At 35.8% G+C, this 19,242-nt stretch overlaps 1 protein-coding gene across 1 annotated transcript in view; it reads left to right on the plus strand.

The window, feature by feature from the left end:
• The window catches only part of LOC122803979 (CD63 antigen-like), a 407,707-nt gene that overhangs the window by 332,674 nt on the left and 55,791 nt on the right, over positions 1–19,242 (plus strand). The window lies entirely within an intron of this gene.

Here is a 19,242-nt window from a genome sequence, read left to right on the forward strand (position 1 = left end):
ATACTGCATCTCCCACACTTAAAATTGCCATTTGGCCTATCAATGGCATTCCGAGTAAGGTACTCTTCCCATTTCCAATAACTGTTTAAAGGACTTTCCCTTTCTAAAAACACATTTAGGGGAGTTGCTTAGTTTATCCCATACTAAATTATCAAGTCTGAGCAACTTCCAATTGTTCCGCACAATATTTATTATATATTCGGCATCATAGGAGTAAATAGTAATAAAATAAATATCAGAAGCTTTAGCTCCATTAACGTTACTCAGCCCACTCTTATCAGTAGCCCCCAATACAATCAAATCACCTCCAACCTTATATTCACAAGTCCCACTCACTAAACTATCACCCGTAGACAGGTGTTCAGTACTCCTCACCGTCAATAGTGCTTTATAGGTGCCATCAGTTCTCTTTCGCTTAACCTCATCACTTACAGTTTGACATAAATCTACGGGATATCCTCTTTTTATAAATATGCTTTTAATAAATTCAATCTCATTCATAAAATCCAAATCATCACTCACCATTCTAGCCGCTCTGACCATCTGACCCTTAATTATAGCTTTTTTCTGGTGGCCAGGATGCCAGCTAGAATAACTAAGATAAGAATTTGTATGTGCCATTATGTCATGCATACAGATTCTAGGATTTCAGTGGCTGGCACACAGATTAGATTGCATGGTCATTATGATTGCCATACTAAAAATGTGGTTTATGCAGCGAAATGTTGTCAATGTCCAGCTTTCTATGTTGATAAAACCAGCAGGGCCTTTAGGGACAGAATCAGTGAGCATATTTCAGACATCAAGTATATGAGAAAGACCAATGCATTGGTCAGGCACATTGAATTGTATAGTGGGCATGAATTTAAATTTTGTGCGATACAGAATATGGTTAAAGATGGCCAAGGGGGTGTTTTGTGCTATACAGAATATGGTTAAAGATGGCCAAGGGGGTGTTTTGGATGTCCATCTTGACATTAGTGAGTTGAAGTGGCAGTTGAGACTAGATGCCACGGTATTTCCTGGAATCAATGATCATATTAGCATTGCTCCAATTCTAAAGTTAAGGCACATCCTTGGGTGATGTATGTAGTTACTGTGTATTTGAACGTCTTTTTATATATGTTTTTTACATATATATTATATATATGTTTGGATTATATCTTTTTTATGCATGCATATATATATTTTTATATATTATATTTTTATATATTTTTTAATACATTTTTTATACATATTTTTACAGTTTTGAAAGAATGTATAGAGATTACTTTTTCTGTTTTTATATATATTTTTCTTTTTATTAAATGAGAAGTTTCGAGTAGTAACATTGTATGCTCAAGTTGCATTAATGAAGAAGCATGTGACACTGTGCTTAATTAGCTTGTTAGTATTTAAAGCTGTTGTTGGTTTTATCATTTCATTGATCTGAAGAAGTCAGAATTAAAGACGAAACCTAGGTCACATTCGTTTGGTGTGTGGTTGATAGCTTGCAGTTTCTAGTGCTGGTCGGTCTGTGCTCCTTTGTTTCAAATTGTTGGTGTTACTTATAATATGTTAACATGTTTCACTGCTATATGATATTGCATTATCTTGTTTTAATAATGGTGTATATGTATTCACATTTGTACGAGTCTGTATTTACAGTATATTGTAATATGATGTCAATTTTCACCCATGAATGTATTTCCTGTTTGTTTTTGAAGCTTTCTCCCCTGGCCTCTGCTGAAAACAGATCAAATTGTCCAGTTGGACTTTCCCAGTAAACAAAAGTCAGTAAGTTAGTAAATCAATATCTGAACATGCAAATCTGATAAAAAGGGTCTATATTAAATAAACAAAAGTTTATCTTACCGAACACTGATTTAGAAAATCCTGGAACTCGAAACCACAGTTGTGGGGAGCTGCACCCCCCACACCTCCCACTAAATATATATTCCAACTCTGAGATTGCACTACAGTGAGGAAAGGGCAAATATTCCCATCTTTGCTGTACTGCGATCTCACAATTCCAGTTTCAGGTTCCGGGATTTTCGCTCATGTTAGCGTTCGGTAAGATAAACTTTCTTTTATCTAATATAGACCTGATAAAAATGGACTCATTTCAGGCTGTTCATTAGAACGATACTGTCTAGCACAAGAATATGCCCATTAACTTGTGGGAGTTGAGGTACATCCAATTACAGTATTTGATCACAAGCCTATAAAGATCAGGGTAAGTACTCCAGAAGTGGTAAGAGTGGCACTGCTGCTTCCCACCTTATTTATTGAAAATGTGGGCATTTAAGAAGTGAGCAGCATATAAAATTTAAAGTAATTGCAAAATGAAATGTGGTGTCAGAAGCGATTGCCAGTGCCAGGGAAGCAACAACAGGAGATTTTTAAAGCTGTACTTTATTTAAGGGAAAGAAAAATATGGGGACAGATGTAATAAAACATATTTTGGGGGCTGGTGAGGGTTAGATCATTGCATATCAAGTTAGATAATCTCACAGATGAAGAATGGAAGTAACTGAGGTGTTAAGGTCATCAAAGAATACATGGACATTATTCATGAGTGTGGGTAAACTGGCACTTAGGCAATTAGTTTATTATGACAGCAACCCTAGAACACAAAAAAATGTTTAGCACAGAGACTTAGGAAGCAGAAATTGGGAACAGCAGTGGTAAAGCTGAAGGTTTCAAAGTCCACAAAAATGATAAATTGACCCTGAAGAAATTGGGGAAATATGCTGGGTATTTTATGAAAGTCGCTATAAAGCAGATAAATGGAGAAATCGGGACAAGGTTCTGTTTGAGAATTTCAGAGTAAATGTTAACATGCCAAAGGGAATAAGCTTGATGCTCCACAGGTAATTAACACAGAGGAGGAAGAAATTAACACAAATAAAAATGGGTAATCAGGCTAGAGGAAAGTCGCCAGGGATAATGTATGGATACCTATAAAAATTTAGAACCAAAGGATAAGGACCCTAAAATAGTCTTAAGAAATGATTTAACAGTGTCTTAGGAGGGAAAGCAACCTGCATCTTTGAAGAGAGCAGTGGTAGTTTTCTCTAAAAAGAGGATTGGTCCTGCCCAAATCCGGCTTCATTTAGACCAATTTCAATATTAAAACATAACTATAAAGTATTAATACCTACAGCACCAAAATATAGCAAGAGTATTAAGAAAACTGGTTTGTACAGGTGAGACAGACATTTTAAATATTAATAGGTTTTTGATGATCCTATCAGAAGCAGATAAAAAATACCGTCCTGGTGAGGCTGCATTCAGAGAGAGTTTTTAGCAGGCAAAGTAGGAAATGTATGTATAATGTAATAGCATCCGAGATCTTTTTTGAAATAACTGAACTGATGCTAAAGACATTGGATCAGAAGCAAGCATAAAAGTAGGAGGGTAGGGTTGTTGGCTAAACTGGGTTTGTCTAGAGGGACTAGGCAGGGATGCCCTCTTTTTCCCCATTGTTATTTGCTACATAGTGATTGGCTGCAAATATTTAAGTGTATGAGTGGAATAGGAGGCAGACAAAAGAATAGCATTGTTTGAGGATGATATAATATAAACCCTGGTTAAGATGTGGGCTGGTGGATAATGGTGCCATAGTCACTGAGCCTGGCAATATAGCAAACCTGTTAGCAGTCAAATCCAACTTTACCCCTTCTCACACCCAACCACACCCTTAAAATACTTTCAAACATAACTCTTCCAGCTGTAACTAAGGAGTGTGTACTGCCTGCACTCACTAAAGTCAAGAAAACAGCTTCAATGGTCCCTGTGACATCCCAGGATGCCTCCTAAATAGTCTAAAATATGACTTATCAGGACCTCTGGGGTCCTTTAACTATATTCTTAAAACCGACTTTGTGCCATGTAAAATGAGGACTGCAATTGTCATCCCCCTTCATAAGGAATGATCTTCATCAGATCCTGGAAACTACAGCTCTGTTAGTCGGACTAGTCTTATTTCCAAAGCCATGAAAATAACTGTCATGGAAATTATCACATACATAAACCTCCAGACAATGGATCCATCCCAGTTTGGCTTTATCAAGAGAAGGTCATGCTTTCTGAATCTGGTGGACTTTTTTCAAAAGGTCAGGAAAATGATACATACTGTCTACCTAGATCTGGCTACATTATCTGATACAATACCCCACTCTGGCATTGTTGACAAATATATGGAACTAGGTATGAACTCCTTTATAACACAATCACAATGGATAGCTGATTGTAACAGGAGGCTAGAACTGGTGAGGCCAACTGTACAGTGAGGTTGGTCACCAGTGGAGTCCCCCAGAGCTCTGTGCTGGGCCCACTCCTCTTTGGTATCTACTTCTTGAATGTCAAATCCAATGTCAAAGGCCTTTGGCTGACCAAGTTCACAGATGATTGTAAACTGGGAGCAGTCATTGAATCCCTGCAAAATGAGAACACCTTCATGAAGGTCTAATGCAGACAAACACTTGGTACCAAAGCTATGGCTTAAAACTCAATACTAAAAAATGCATTGTAGTATATTTTGGGAAGTCTACCTCCCTGGCTATGTCCTCAGTAAAATGCCCTTAAAAGTTGATTAACTTGTCAGGGATCTGGGAAATCATGTGGATAGTAACCTAGCCTTTGACCAGGGGTCCCTGTTAAATTATCGAATGTTTCAAAGTTTGAATATCATATGGTCAACACCATATGATCTAACTTTCAAATGTTTGAAGGTGAAAGACAATGGCTCTGTACGTTCAGAATGGGAAAATTTCCCTTTTCTGCACTGAAGTGCAGTCTCTGAGTTGATATATTTAAGTAAGGGGGTGCAGGAGGGCTTGCCCCCTGCTCAGAGCATTAAGGTAAGTGTATTTTTTAAATGTTTTTATTATATATTCAAAGATTCAAGTTTCGCTTATGTTGTCAAACATATGAGGTTAAAAAATTTTGAAGCTTCTAATATATAATATAGACCCTTTGACCAGCATGTATCGAAGGCATTAAAACAATCCTATGTTGCTCAGCTTATAAGCAAGGGCATGGTATCTACGTCCAGAGATATCATCATACCGCTGTACTCATTACTCAACAGACCCAAAATAGTATACAATGACCCCTTTGGTATTTATCTGACCAGACAGGTGTAGTAACTGGAATGTCCACAAAGGTTCCTTACAAAAAGAATACAGGAAGTAAACCATGTCCAACACTGATCACATGAGAGCTCTCAATACTCAGTAACATACAGACTTCTGAGAAGTGATCTTTGCCTGGTATACAGAGTATCCCTGGACTCTGTTTTGATGAACCTTTTGCACATTCAGAAATCAAATAGCATCAGAACTGCTAGATTTAGTTGGAGAGACAGATATGTTTCTCAGAGAATTTACATTCTCTGGAACAGGTTACCCATCCATGTGAAAGGGCATCTACCTTATCCCTTTTTAACAGCAATGTGGACCAATTGATATTTAATATGAAATTCACCGCCTGGTTTGGATCCTATGTCTCTGATGGATAGAGGCCGTCAGTAAATCACCACCTATAAAATTCAAATTTGTGGGTCACATATGGGTTGCATGGCTTGGCTTATAAGGGCCCTAGTGGTCGTTAGCTTAGTGTACACCTATGAACCTATGAAAATGTCTCTATGTTGCAGAACATCTTAAGTCAGTTCCAAATACTTTGGTGGGGTTAGAACATAAATATATGTAAAACAAAAGCAATGCCCATAAACTATATGCTCATACAAGAATTAGTGCAGCAATTTCTATATCATTGTTGACATCAAAAAAGTAAGGTATTTAAAAGTATGGCTTAGGAAAGATTCAGCAGCAGTAGTGAAAAAAGATGTTGGAGACAACGAAGTAGAAGATGTTTCAAAAGGTACGGAAATGTTTCACTATGGACCTGTAGGGCAAAATAGAAGAAGTGAAATGTTTTTGGTCCCGTTGATTTTGAATGTTGGCCAATCATATTTTTTCAACCAGATAAATTGTCAATCAGTTAATAAGGAACAGGCACACTTTATTTGAGAGAGAAAGAGACCTAAGGTTAAAAGCAGTGGTCCAAAATAAGATGATCTTAGACACACAGCAAGGTACGTGAGGTCATCTGATTTAAAGAGGTACTTTAATGACTATTTATATATATATATAAAATGTGTGTGTGTAGAAAAAGGGGGATACATACTGAAATGGAAAGATAATGATGCAGCAAGGCAGGACTGCCAGTGAGATAAGAGAATCCATCAGACCAACAAAAACCATTAACAACTTAGTTGCTCTCATTTTTAACACTGGGTTAATAGAAATGTGATTATTGAGACCTGGGTTTTGCACAGCATCCAACCTAAGCTGCCAGAGGAGTTCTTTATATTCTATTGTATTTTCCCAGGCTCTGCCCCTGGAGTTCACCTGAACTATTTCTAATATCCCAAAAAAATTTTCAAACCTCTTTTATCAGACGCACATGGGATATATGCAAATTATCCTTATGAGCATCAGGTGTTTCAGCTAATTGGCAATTCTGAATGCCCATGACTTGTTTTGTCATTTTAAAGGACAATTTCAGGCCAATAAAGCCAAACCCCACTAGCTGTGGATATGCATATTCTGGCCTTGTTATGACCTTATCAGCACAGCACAAGCACAGTGTTTGACTAAGCATTAGAAACACAGGGCTGTTGTACCCAGCTGATGTCCATTATCATTAGGGTCACTGCAAACGGTTTCTAATACTTTGTCAAACACTCTGCTTGTGCTGTGCTGATGATGTTATAACAAGGCCAAAATATGCATATCCACAGCTAGTGGGGTTTGGCTTTATTGGCCTGAAATTGTCCATTAAATGACAAAACAAGTTGTTCGTAAGGATAATTTGCATATATCCCATGTACCTCTGATACAAGAGGTTTGGGAGGTCACTCAGTGGAAGTTCTAGCTTTGCTGGAGTTTTCATTTTGTTTTTACTAATTGTTTTTTTCAGTGACCTTCTCACTCATTGTTTTAGTTTGTTGTTTGGGATATTTTTGCAGTGACCCTAATGGTAATCGACATCAGCTGGTTATAACAGCCCTGTATTTCTAATGCTTACTCAAACACTCTGCTTGTGCTGTTCTGATGAGGTCATAACAAGGTTTGAAATATGCATATCCACAGCTAGTAGGTTTGGCTTTATTGGACTGAAATTGTCCATTAAAATGACAAAACAAGTCATGGGCATTGAGAATCGACAATTAGCTGAAATACCTGATGTTCATAAGGATCATTTGCATATATCCCATATGCCTCTGATACAAGAGGTTTGGGAGGTCACTCAGTGGAATTTCTAGATTTGCTGGAGTTTTTTCAGTGACCTTCTCACCCATTGTTTTATATAAAATGAGTGGCAAATATTACAGAGGGCCAAGTAAATAAGACCAACAGTGTTGCAGTCCCCTTTCCTAAAGGTAATTTTCATACAAAAACAGTTCAAAATAAAATCTCCCGTATCAACAATAAATTGACAGTAATTGCACCTATGGTCCCCCTTTTTTTTTTATAAATCTCTGTGCCCTTTTCCAATATTTCTTTCATGTTCATGTTCACCTTGTGAATAAAGACAGGGGCACTCCCCACATGCTGAAACAACTCATCATCCATTAGCAAAATCGCCCAATTCTGTGAAATAACTTTTTTTTTTTTATTTTGTGTTAATTTCATTATACTTTTTATAACCATGGCATTTTAAATTATTTATCAATTGTATTATTCTGACCTGTTTTACCTATAAGTTCTGGTTTTCCCAATATACAAGGGAATTTGTTTCCCCTATTGTTTTCTACTTCCTTCCTAAGGATAGGTAGCATGTCCAACGGGTGCCCCCTGTCCAAAAACATAGATTTCATTTTTCCCAACTCTTCCTTAAACACTTTCTCATTTGATTGCATCCTAGCTGCTCGAATGAATTACCCTTTCACTAGGTTTCTCTTACAGTATCCTGGATGCCCACTGTCAAAATGGAGGAAACCACTGGAACAGGTTTCTTTTCTATAAATACTAGATGTCAGTGTCCGGTTTTGTATTCTAAGGTGTATTCTAAGGTGAATATCCAGGAAATGAGTGTCATGCTTGTTGTAAGGACCACCAAATGTGGTAGGTGCAATTACTGTCAATTTATTGTTGATAATGGGAGATGTTATTTTGGACAACTGTTTTTGTACTAAAATTACCTTTAGGAAAGGGGACTGCAGCACTGTTGGTCTTATTTACATGGCCCTCTGTAATGTTTGACACTCATTTTACATAGGGAAAATGGAGAGAAGGCAATCACAAGAATGTGCTATACAGACATTCTTGTGTATGTGAAGAGTTGAAAAAATTGGATGAAAGTGCTTAACGTGGATTTTAATTAATGGATTGCATATTACCTCTTGGCTGAATACCATGGAGTCATTTGGTTATTTGTGTATAATTGTTGATGTTTTGGGGTGTATATTCTCTGATAGAGAGACATTTAGTTTATTTCATAATACTTGATTTGTAGTGACAGCTGGATTGCTTTCTGCCAAGAACGGCAAACATGCAAGGCAAAAGCACAAGATACTAGGATTTCAGGGATATTTCAAAGCTTCATAGTTAAGGCATAGTACAAGCAGAAAGCTGTAATTCAAAGTGGAAAGGGGTGGGAGCTTAAAAAAACAAGAATGGTATTTTGGATGCAGATCCTTAATGAAAATAACAATAACCATGCAGAATAATATATTCATGAAGTAGCAAAACGTATTCTAAGAGCCAAGCCAATATGAGAGTGGAGAAAGGAGATTCTGCCAATAGGAATGACTGCAATTAGGGCTACAGAAAATAAGCAAAAGGGGACTAGAATTCACTAGAGAAAACTGACAAAGCAACCAAGGTAACAAACTCGAAAATACACTAAAAACCGTTAAAAACAAAAAAAAAAAAAACAAGAAGGAACAGTGTGCTACTGTCACACCACACTTTAATAAAAAAAAACAGATAAAACAAAACAGTACTGTAGACATCTCTACAATACTGTTTTGTTTTATCTGTTTTTTTTTATTAAAGTGTGGTGTGACGGTAGTGCATGGTTCCTTCTTTACAAGAACCAAGGTACTGTGAGCAAATAATTACAGAGGGAAAAGGAATACAGTGGGAAGAGGTCAAGAATTCATTTGGACTACAAATTGCCTTCCCTATCAAGGATCGCTATCAGAGTATAGGCAAAGAGAATGAAATAGGGGGATCTTAAGCAAAAGACAGCACTAGTAGTTTTTATTAGATTTTAGGACAGAAGCTGCTGTTAAAAAAATAATTAGTAGGGCATATAAAATATGTCTTGATAACTATAGGAATCAATCAGAGGAGGTTAGAAAGGTTAGGAAAAGAAGCTGGATAAGCAATTCACAAATAGTGGGGGTATTTGTGTAGCTCCTAGATATTCAGCAAACTCTAGAAGACCTAGGATCTTTGCCTGGAAGTGTGTGCATAGGTATCTTTATAGCACAAGCAGATTCAGAACATTTTTTTCCTCTGGTAGATGACAAATGTTTGAGGTGTTATGGGGAAGAAAGAGATAATTGGGAGCATTTTTTTTTTAGTGTAATGAGCTGTCAGACTTTAAAAATTCTCTGCAGACTGCTCTATCAAAAATACTGGATGAGCAAATTGGTGTAACTAATGAAATTATTATTTTTTTTTTAGCTATGATAACAAAATCAGATTACCTAGACATAGTAAGTCCTTGCTGAGTTTAATTCTGGTAGCTGCCAAAAAAGCTATTACTAGAAAATGGAAATAAAGATCTAAACAACTGTGCTAGAAGTAGTGATTATAGTAAAAGAGATAAAATAACCGGAGATGGGATCTTTAGAAAAGGTTAGGAGCAAATTACATAGAAAAAAATGGAAATTTTGGAAACAATACATTCAGAACAATGTTTTGGAATAGGAATGAGGTTTAAGAGAAGGCAGGAATTCAATGAACTACGTAATGTTTGACAATGACTGGATAGATTATAAGTGATGTATGTTTGCTATTGAAAATATGTCACTGTGGTTTGTTTTCATCTACATAAATATATGATTGCCTATGTTATAAAAGATTTTTCTTGTTTAAAAAAGTCACTAGATTTTCACTTTTCTATAGGGGGTGTGAATTGTACCTTAATAGTCATATTGATGAGCTTAACTGAAATCAGCAATGGTTATCAGAGAACTTTACTTTTCTGCCTTTTTCCATTCCCATGGCTGATACACCAGACATCAGCTGATAACACTGTTTAGCTAGATCAATTCTTGGAAGCAGTAAAGGTCTGCAGCAGTAAAAGGTGACTGGGTGCATGGCTTCCTTTAAGTTATCCGGAAGTAGGGGAGCTTTATACTATGAAGACCAGCTAAGACTGCAGAGATGAAGGTGAGAATCTCTAGAAGCATTTATATAGTACCCATATAGTGACATGCTTTATAAATGAAATTAAATTTGTAACAAGCTTTCAGATGTCTTTCTGTGAATCTATGAACATGGGAACATAGGAATATTAGGAAATGAACACAAGGACTATGTGATGACTAACCTTACACTCCTTTATGTACAGACACTTAAAGGTACATTTAGCCTTTATTTAAGATCGACCACCTTCATTGTATACAACAAATGCAGCCTGGATATGCAAAATTAAATTTCCTGCTCCCTGATGTCCCTATTGCAAGTGGTCTCTGATATAATTATGATTATTGGGGATGTATATATCTGCTTTTTAAATATTTTATCATCCACACCAGAATACAGAGATGCAAGCTATGCTGACAAATTAAAACAAGAGGATAACATACAGCACCACCAAGTGAATTCCATCAGACTTAATATCTGACCCTTAATTTTAGTTGCAAAGTTCTTGTTAGAATACCTGGCCTGACAAGCAGATTGTTTGACTGATTCTTGTCAGTGCAGACGGTAATGCACAAAATAACATAAATTAATGGAGATTCTATGTGGAACCCCTTAGTTCTCTAAGCATGTGATATTTCCCATCATTAACCTGTTTTCAGAGCCCAGAACCACTCTTGGACTATTAGACATTTAGCTGGGTTGTGAAATGTAATGGTATGAATTACTTGATCCTAAATTTCTTGAATTTACAGCTATCAGACTTTAATGACAATAAACATATGTTTTCATTGTCTGCTTCTTCACCCTGTGTAGTGGGCTCTTGAAGGAATCCCATTTATTGTGATATACAACCTAACTAGTAAATATGCTTATTTTAATTATTATGCTATCTATTCTGAGGTAGGCTGGCCCAGGATTGCACTTTTGTATTATAAACATTAAACCAAAGGTATTTATCCATTCAACATTTTTCTGCTATATATTAATTTAAACCTTACTACCTCTACATATGTTTTATTTTCTTCTAAACTCATTTATCCAATCACACCTGCAACAGATGTTGCAGTGTATACTTAGTAAGTCCTTTTACTGTATTTGCTGTATGTTTTTCATATTTTCTTGTAAATCTATTGTTATCTTTATCATTATTATGTTAGTGTTTTATTTACTTCTCATGTATTAGCGCTTTACCTTGGTTAACAAATTTAAATCCGTCAATAAATAGTCTGAGTACAGAATACTTCACCATGACTGGAAGTGTGTCATATTTATTAAATGTACACCCCTTCTACAGTTGCCTCATAATTCACATAGTTAAATGTGCTAGTTTAAATTGTTAAATTAAAAATTTAATCTACTTTCATTAAGCAAGATATAATTAGTACCACACTTTTTTATAGATTTTTTTAATTAATTTAACGTATTTACAGTATATACACAGAAAGGAAGAAAGTCTACATCACATACTGTTATACAATGATAGGACTACATTGACTCATCAAGGTAATCTTATACAATTAATACATTAAGATTCTTGGTATTTCAAGAGCAACATCTCACAGGTTATTCCAACCATTTAAAGTCTTAGTATGACTTGTAGATCTTATTGTGATCTTTTTTTGGTTTTACATAGTATTATTAAATTTTAAAATTCTTTGAATGTAGGAATTGAGTTCAGTTTCAATGTTTTTGTAATAACTTTTCTAGCACTTCCAAGAGGCACAAAACTTTTTCTGACTTTTACAGATGCAGGAAATGAAGCATTCATTAGTATTACTGATCTAGTTAAAGAACAATTGTCAATACCACATACACTTAAAAAACATACTTATCTCTCCCTCTCCCCAATATACATTTAATTTTTTTCACAATCTATAAATGTGTATCCAATCAGGTGTTACATCTTTACCACATCTCCATCAAACTTAAGAAATCATTTTACTAAACTTAGAGATTTTATAGGGAGTAACATTATATGTATATATTTCCACATACAAACTTTCCAATATAAACTTTAAGACATTTGGCTAACTGGTTTAAGTAACAAAGTTTTATTCTTACCATCTGTGAGTCCCTCAATCCACTACTATCTAAAAAATTCCAGAATTTTGCATCAGAATTATTACTGTTTATAATTAACTCAAATAACATGGACAAGCTTCCTTTGTAGGTAATTCTACTTTCAAAAATAGCATTCATATACTTATATAATGGGTGAATAGCATTCTGTTCCTCTTCAATCATATTATTCACAACTTCATTTAATTTCTTACTGATGGATAATATTAACTGGTTAGCAAATTCATCCAACTTGTATTCTTTCATGAAATATTCTGGGGACTTAGATTTTCCTTTTTCAAAACATCCAGACTACAATACAAATCCATGCCTTTTTAGTAAATTCATTTTAACATTGTTCTGAGCCTTCTTAAATCTAGAGGTCTGTGCAATGGGAAAGCACAAAATTTCCATTTTGATATTAATGGTGTTTTAAAAACATATTTCTTAACTGTTTTAAGAATTCATTTCATATATGCAGAGTGTAACAATTGAAATGGATTTCCTTCTAAGGTAAATTTCCTTAACCAAATGAAAGGATTATTACATATTTCTAATTTGTCATATTTAATAAACTTTTAAGAATTTAGTAAAATCTGCTCCTGGATGATTTTCCATTGACTAGTGTAAGTTGAGTCTATCAGAGTATAATAGAGTTAAAACTTGTAGCAATAGAATAAAATTATACATCTGAGAGGCTAATACCACCATACCCCTATACTCCCATAATCTCATATGATTACAATAAGCATTTTTTGGCTTTTTAGGATAGCATAAGAATGAAGTTATGAAGTTTAACATTTTTTTTCCATTTTCTTAAAAAGTATTTTTTCGGGTATTATAGCTGTTTAATACAAATATATGTGCATGTGTGTGTGTATGTGTGTGTGTGTGTATATATATATATATATATATATATATATATATATATATATATATTGAGGGGCAGTGGGAATTTATTTGTGCCTGACATACAAGGCCATGTCAAACCCAGATTTGATGAACATGCTTCACCTCACAAAATCTAGATCCTCAGGGCGGGAAGAGGAAAACCGACTTACGACACAGTTATTATTAATAGATGCTGGAGGGATAGAGTTCAACCAAAGACCCCTATGCTGTGAACAAAAAATCCGTATATGTGAGGCAGAGGCACCGCTGGCCTTGTTCAAGAGGAATCTTGACAGTCACAGATATACCCAGGGGATTACTCAGTGTCACTGCTCGACAGAGAGGCACAGCAAATAATGGGCATAGTTTCTCCAAACTAATACCACAAAACTATATGCTAGGCTTGTAAATGCCCTCGGGCAGATAGCCTATATATATATATATATATATATATATATATATATATATATATATATATATATATATATATATATATATATATATATATATATATATATATATATATATATATATATGTGTGTGTGTGTGTGTGTGTGTGTGTGTGTGTGTGTGTAGAGTACTAACCTATCCTCAAAGAAATATGCATTACATTTTTAATAAGTAATACTTCAATTACTTTTTCAAAATTATTAATAATCTTGCTCACATCTTGATAATTTTTATTCCTAAATACTTTTTTCTTTTCCTTCCCAATTATATTTACATTTACCTTTATCTTTAAATGTACTATCTAGTAATTGATTTAACGCTAAAGTTTCAGTTTTATTAAATTTCAGCAGCAATACTTCTTGAAACTTTTCAATTTCCTCATCTATTTCTTTGAATAATTTAAATCTCCTATAGTTAGTAATATATGTGCAAAAAGCTGTATTTTAGATTGACCCAGTCTGTTAATTGAGAATCCATCAATTTTTCCATTGCTTCTTATACCATTAGCTAGAGGTTTGAATAGCAGAGGGATAAGGGACAACCTTGTTTTGTGCCTTTGTTTAAAGTGAATCCTTGAGAAATGTAATGTAGTCTATACAGTTTTTTTAATATTCTAGTAAACTCTTCTGGAAAAACAAATGCTTCTAAAGTTTTAAACAAGTAGCTCTTATCTACAGAATCAAAAACTCTTTAAATATCTAAGCTAATTGGGGCCAATTTCTTGTTCATTCATTTTGATAAATCTAAGATAGTTACTGCCCATTTTATATTATCAAATGTTAATCTATTGACTTTAAATCCTGTTTAATCATTACTAATTAATCTACTATATCTTTTAATCTTGTGGTGAAAATGGAAGCAAATATTTTATAGTCTACATTTAATAAAGAAATAGTTCAATATGAGGAACACTTATCCTTTCCTTGTTTAAATATAGGTGAGATTACACAAAATTTCCATGAGGGAAGAATCATTTTGTTACTCTGAATTATCCTGAAAATGTCACTCAGTAATTCTAAAATATTTAATGAAAGCAGACTATAAAATTCCATACTTAAAAACCATCTAACCCTGAAACATTACCATTTTCCCTTTTTTAAAGCTTCTTTAAATTATATCAGGATAACATGCTTATTCAACAGAAATATTTTGGTCATTAAGTTTATTAGTAACATTTTCTTTAAATAATTGTCAATTTTCTAATCAGAATTATTATTTTTATCTTTATTAAGCATTTCCTCTGTCTGAAATAAGTTTATTAGTGTGAGGATTTTGGATATTATTGATTTATGCCCTTTTGCTTAACATCTTCTATTAGCTAATCTATGTAGATTTTTGAAGTCATCGCATAACTGTGATTTTATTTTTTCTAAAGCTGTCTCTACTTTATGTATTAAAACCATTATTTTGTCATATTAATGACTTCAGTATTATCTACATTTTGTTCAAAACTTGCATTGTATATTTCATCTTGTATTTCTAACAACTAATTAACTGCGGTGGTGGTGCTGCGGTAGCATTGTCACCTCACAGACGTTGCCCGTTCGATTCTCAGTTAGAGCATCTTCTGTGTAGCGACATGCGTGAATGGGCATTCCTTCATTGAAGGTTGTGCATTAGGCCAGGCAAGCCAGTATGTAAAAATCTATTGCTAATTATTAGCGGACCAGAGTTCCGCTGTGGTGACCCCTAACCGGGAAAAGCTGAAAGACGCAAAAATTTCTAACAACTAATTAAACTGCTATTTCATTTTATTACTAGCTCATATTCCCATTCTATCTTTATGCATTTTTAAGGAGTCCCATAGTATGATTTTCCTAACCTGATCATTATCATTCAAAAATAAAAAAAAAAATCTCAATTTGTTCCTTAATGTAACTCTTAAATTCTTTCAATGTCATCAAGAATACTGGGATTCTATAAATAATCTGAAATTTCTTTATATCCATTACTATAGTAATACTTAGTGCATTATGATCTGATAAAGAACAAGGAATGGTTTTAAAATAATTCACTGAATTAAGTAAATCTATAGAGGTATAAATCCTATCAATTCTAGTTTGGGTCCCATGCACATAAGAATAATGAGTGAAGAACAATGAGTTATCTTCTTCTTTTACTAGTAAATCAACTAAATTATTATTACTAATCCAACTGTTTAGTGCTTTAGCTGATGCCAGTATTTTAGCTTTCTTCTGTTCACTTATATCTTCTATACTACATATGCAGTTAAAATGCCCTGTGAAAATTAAACTACCTTTCTAGTGTCTTTGTCATAAGTTTAAGTGATCTTTGGCCACTCTTGCACCTCTTCCACGAATCCAGTAAAAATTAGCTTGTATATAGAATGTGCCATTACATTTAATTATTACAAACAATTACATTCCTTTGGGATCTTTAATGGATTCTAGGACCTTGGGCATTACAGTAGATTTTCTCCAAAGTATATCACTTCATCTCCTCTACCAAACATCTAACTTTACTTTTTTCAATTAATATTTACAGTTTACACTACAGCATAAGCTACTAACATGCAAAATGTAAGCAAATTATCATCTCTGTATAAAATATTACTATAACTTTTTGTCTTGCCAATTGTACACTTCTAAGAAATGAAAAAAAGAAGTTATGTCTTACCATAATGTTCCATCTGTGTTGTTGATCTTTGTTCATTCATTACTGATGGGTTATCGATTCTGTCCTTGGAACTGAGCCGGCCTTTTACCAAGCTCATGTCAGCCAAAAACTCTCAAGCCAAGATCCTACCCACAATGTTCTGCTCCCTGTTACCTCAGATCGAGTTTGTAAGTAGATAAACAAAAGTAGAGGCTACCTCTATTCATAACAGACCTACAATAATGGAAAAAGAGCATACAAGATCCACCAGGAATCCCCCGAGGGGGACAGAGGGTGGGGAGTAATGAATGAATGAAGATCAGTGACACAGATGGAACATTATGGTAAGACATAACTTCTTTATCTGATGTTGTTCATTCCTTACTGATGGGGCAGAGTCCCTAGTTACCTGTATCCCTGGGTGGCCCTCATGGAAGGACATTCCTGAGCACCATGGGACCAAAAGAAATTCTTCCTCTGGAGGCCAAATCCAATTTGTAATGAAGGATAAAAGTATGGGGTTTGGCCCAAGTCGCAGCTGACCAAATGTCATTGAAAGAAGCCCTAGCATGGAAAGCTGCTGAAGTTGCCATAGAACTTGTAGAATAGGCTTTCACTTTGTGAGGCAAGGTGGTGTTCTTGTTGTAGATGCAGATAATGCAATTTCTCAACCATGATGCCAATGTAACTTTAGAGACAGGACAACCTAGTCTTGGTCCAGAAAAGGCCAGAAGTAGTTCTGATTTACAGGTAAATTTTGTTCTGTCCAAATAAAAACAGATTTTCCTGTGAACATCTAGGGAGTGCAGACAATACTCTCCCTTGTTAGAATGATTAGGAAAAAATACTGGGAGGTCAATAGATTGGTGGATAGACTACTCTGACACGACTTTTGGAAAAAGGAAGAATTGGCTCTCAGTGAGACTCTATCCTTATGGAAAATAAGGTAGGGATGTTTGATTCATAAGGCTTGAAGTTCTGACAGACATCTGGCCTATGTGATTGCAACCAAAAGCCAAGTTTTCCAAGAGAGATACTTTAAATCACATAAAGATGCAGGTTCAAAGGGGGGGGGGGCTGTTGGGGCTTGTAGAACTAAGGCCAAATCCCAAAAGGGAGGTTTTAGGTGAAAAACACTATTCAAGAAAGTCTTAGAGTCTGTGTGACATGAGTGAAGAGTCCTGGAGGCCAATGTGGAAATTAGAAATGGCAGCTAAATGAACACAGTAGAGGCTGATACCCCAGATTGAAAAAGATCTGAAAAGTAATCTAATACCACCAAAACTTGGGCTGAAAAGGGTTCCAATGGTTTGTTCACTGCCCATAATGTAAACCTTTTCCATTTGCTCAGATAGATTAGCCTGGTGGATAATTTATGAGATGCATTAAGAATATTGCGCACCGGTGTGGAGAAATTATCCTGCCTGGCAATCATTGGAAGTGGAGAAGCCAAGCTGTAAGCTTCAGGTTTGTTAGATTGGGATGAGTCAGACCTTGCAGATAGAAGATCAATGTCTGTGTTGGATTGAGAATCCATGGTTGATCTAGTAGGTGAGGCCAGAGGAAGGGGAACCAAACTTGTTGAGGCCAATATGGAGCAATGGAGATCACTTTGCTCTTCAACTGCCATGCTTTCTTCAGAAATTGGTAGATGAGGGGTAGAGAAAGATAAGCATAAAGCAGACCCGAGGGCCAAGCATGGACTAGAGCATCTCTCGGTGACTGTCCCCAAGGGGGGGGATCAGGGCAAAGTAGTTGCTGCACTTGAAGTTGATTGCGGAGGCAAATAGATCAGAGCAAGGCTGGCCCCAGTGGCTGAATATTTTTGCCACTATCACAGGATTGAGGGACCACTCATGAGGTTGTAGAATACACCAGCTCAATTTGTCCACTATCACGTTGGAGCTCCCATGAATGTGGGTTGCAATTAGAAAGTGGTTGGAAGCTATTGCCCATTGCCATATTCTCAAGGCCTCTCAGCATGGTGGGTAAGATCTGGTGCCCCCTTGCTTGCTGATGTACTAGAGTACTGAAATGTCTGATTGGATTGCAATAGTCCCTGATGGAAGGATCAAGTGGAATGCTTGCAGTGCTAATAGCACCACCATCAGTTCCAGGATATTGATATGCAAATGGGTCTCTGTCTCAGACCAGGTGCATTGGACCAAGTTTCCCTGACATAGCCCCCCACTCCATCAAGGAGGCATCCGTAGTCACTGTGGCTTTTGGCTGATGGGGGCTGAAGGGGCAAGACCATTGTTGGGGATTTTGAGATGTCCACCAGAGCAAATCTTGCTTGCATCTCAGAGTTGCACTTTTATTTGAAAAGACAAAGGATATTGTAGAGGGTACCACTGAGTGAGAAGTAGCCACTGAAGAAGTCTTATGTGGAACCTGGCCAGAGGAACAATGGTGATTGAGGCTGCCATTGACCCCAAGAGTCGGAGTATGGACCAAGCAGAGGATTTGTGGTGACAGATTAGTGGCTGAACCTGTTGTCTTATTCTTTGAAGTCTGTGATTCAGAAGAGATGCTGTGCAATACCTCATGTCAAGCAGAACTTCTCCCAGTTTATAGTGATACCCAGGTGCTGAGCTGTGAGAAAAGTGTAGTCTAGGGCTTCTTCCATTAGACACTTGGTGGCGGCAGTAAGGAGACAGTCATCTAGGTATGAAAATTCCTGGAATCCTTGAAGTCTCAGATGAGCGCTAACCACTGCCATGCATTTGGTGAACACTCTAAGGGCTGTAGAGAGATCAAAGGGCAGCGCTTAAATTTGTAGTGACTTGCTCCTATGCAGAAGCAGAGGTTTCTTCTTGAGTGCATTTCCACTTTTATATGGTAAAACACATCT

The sequence above is a fragment of the Protopterus annectens genome, chromosome 6.part0 (assembly GCF_019279795.1).
Source record: "Protopterus annectens isolate FY-2018-M chromosome 6.part0, PAN1.0, whole genome shotgun sequence".
Lineage (NCBI taxonomy): Eukaryota > Metazoa > Chordata > Ceratodontiformes > Protopteridae > Protopterus > Protopterus annectens.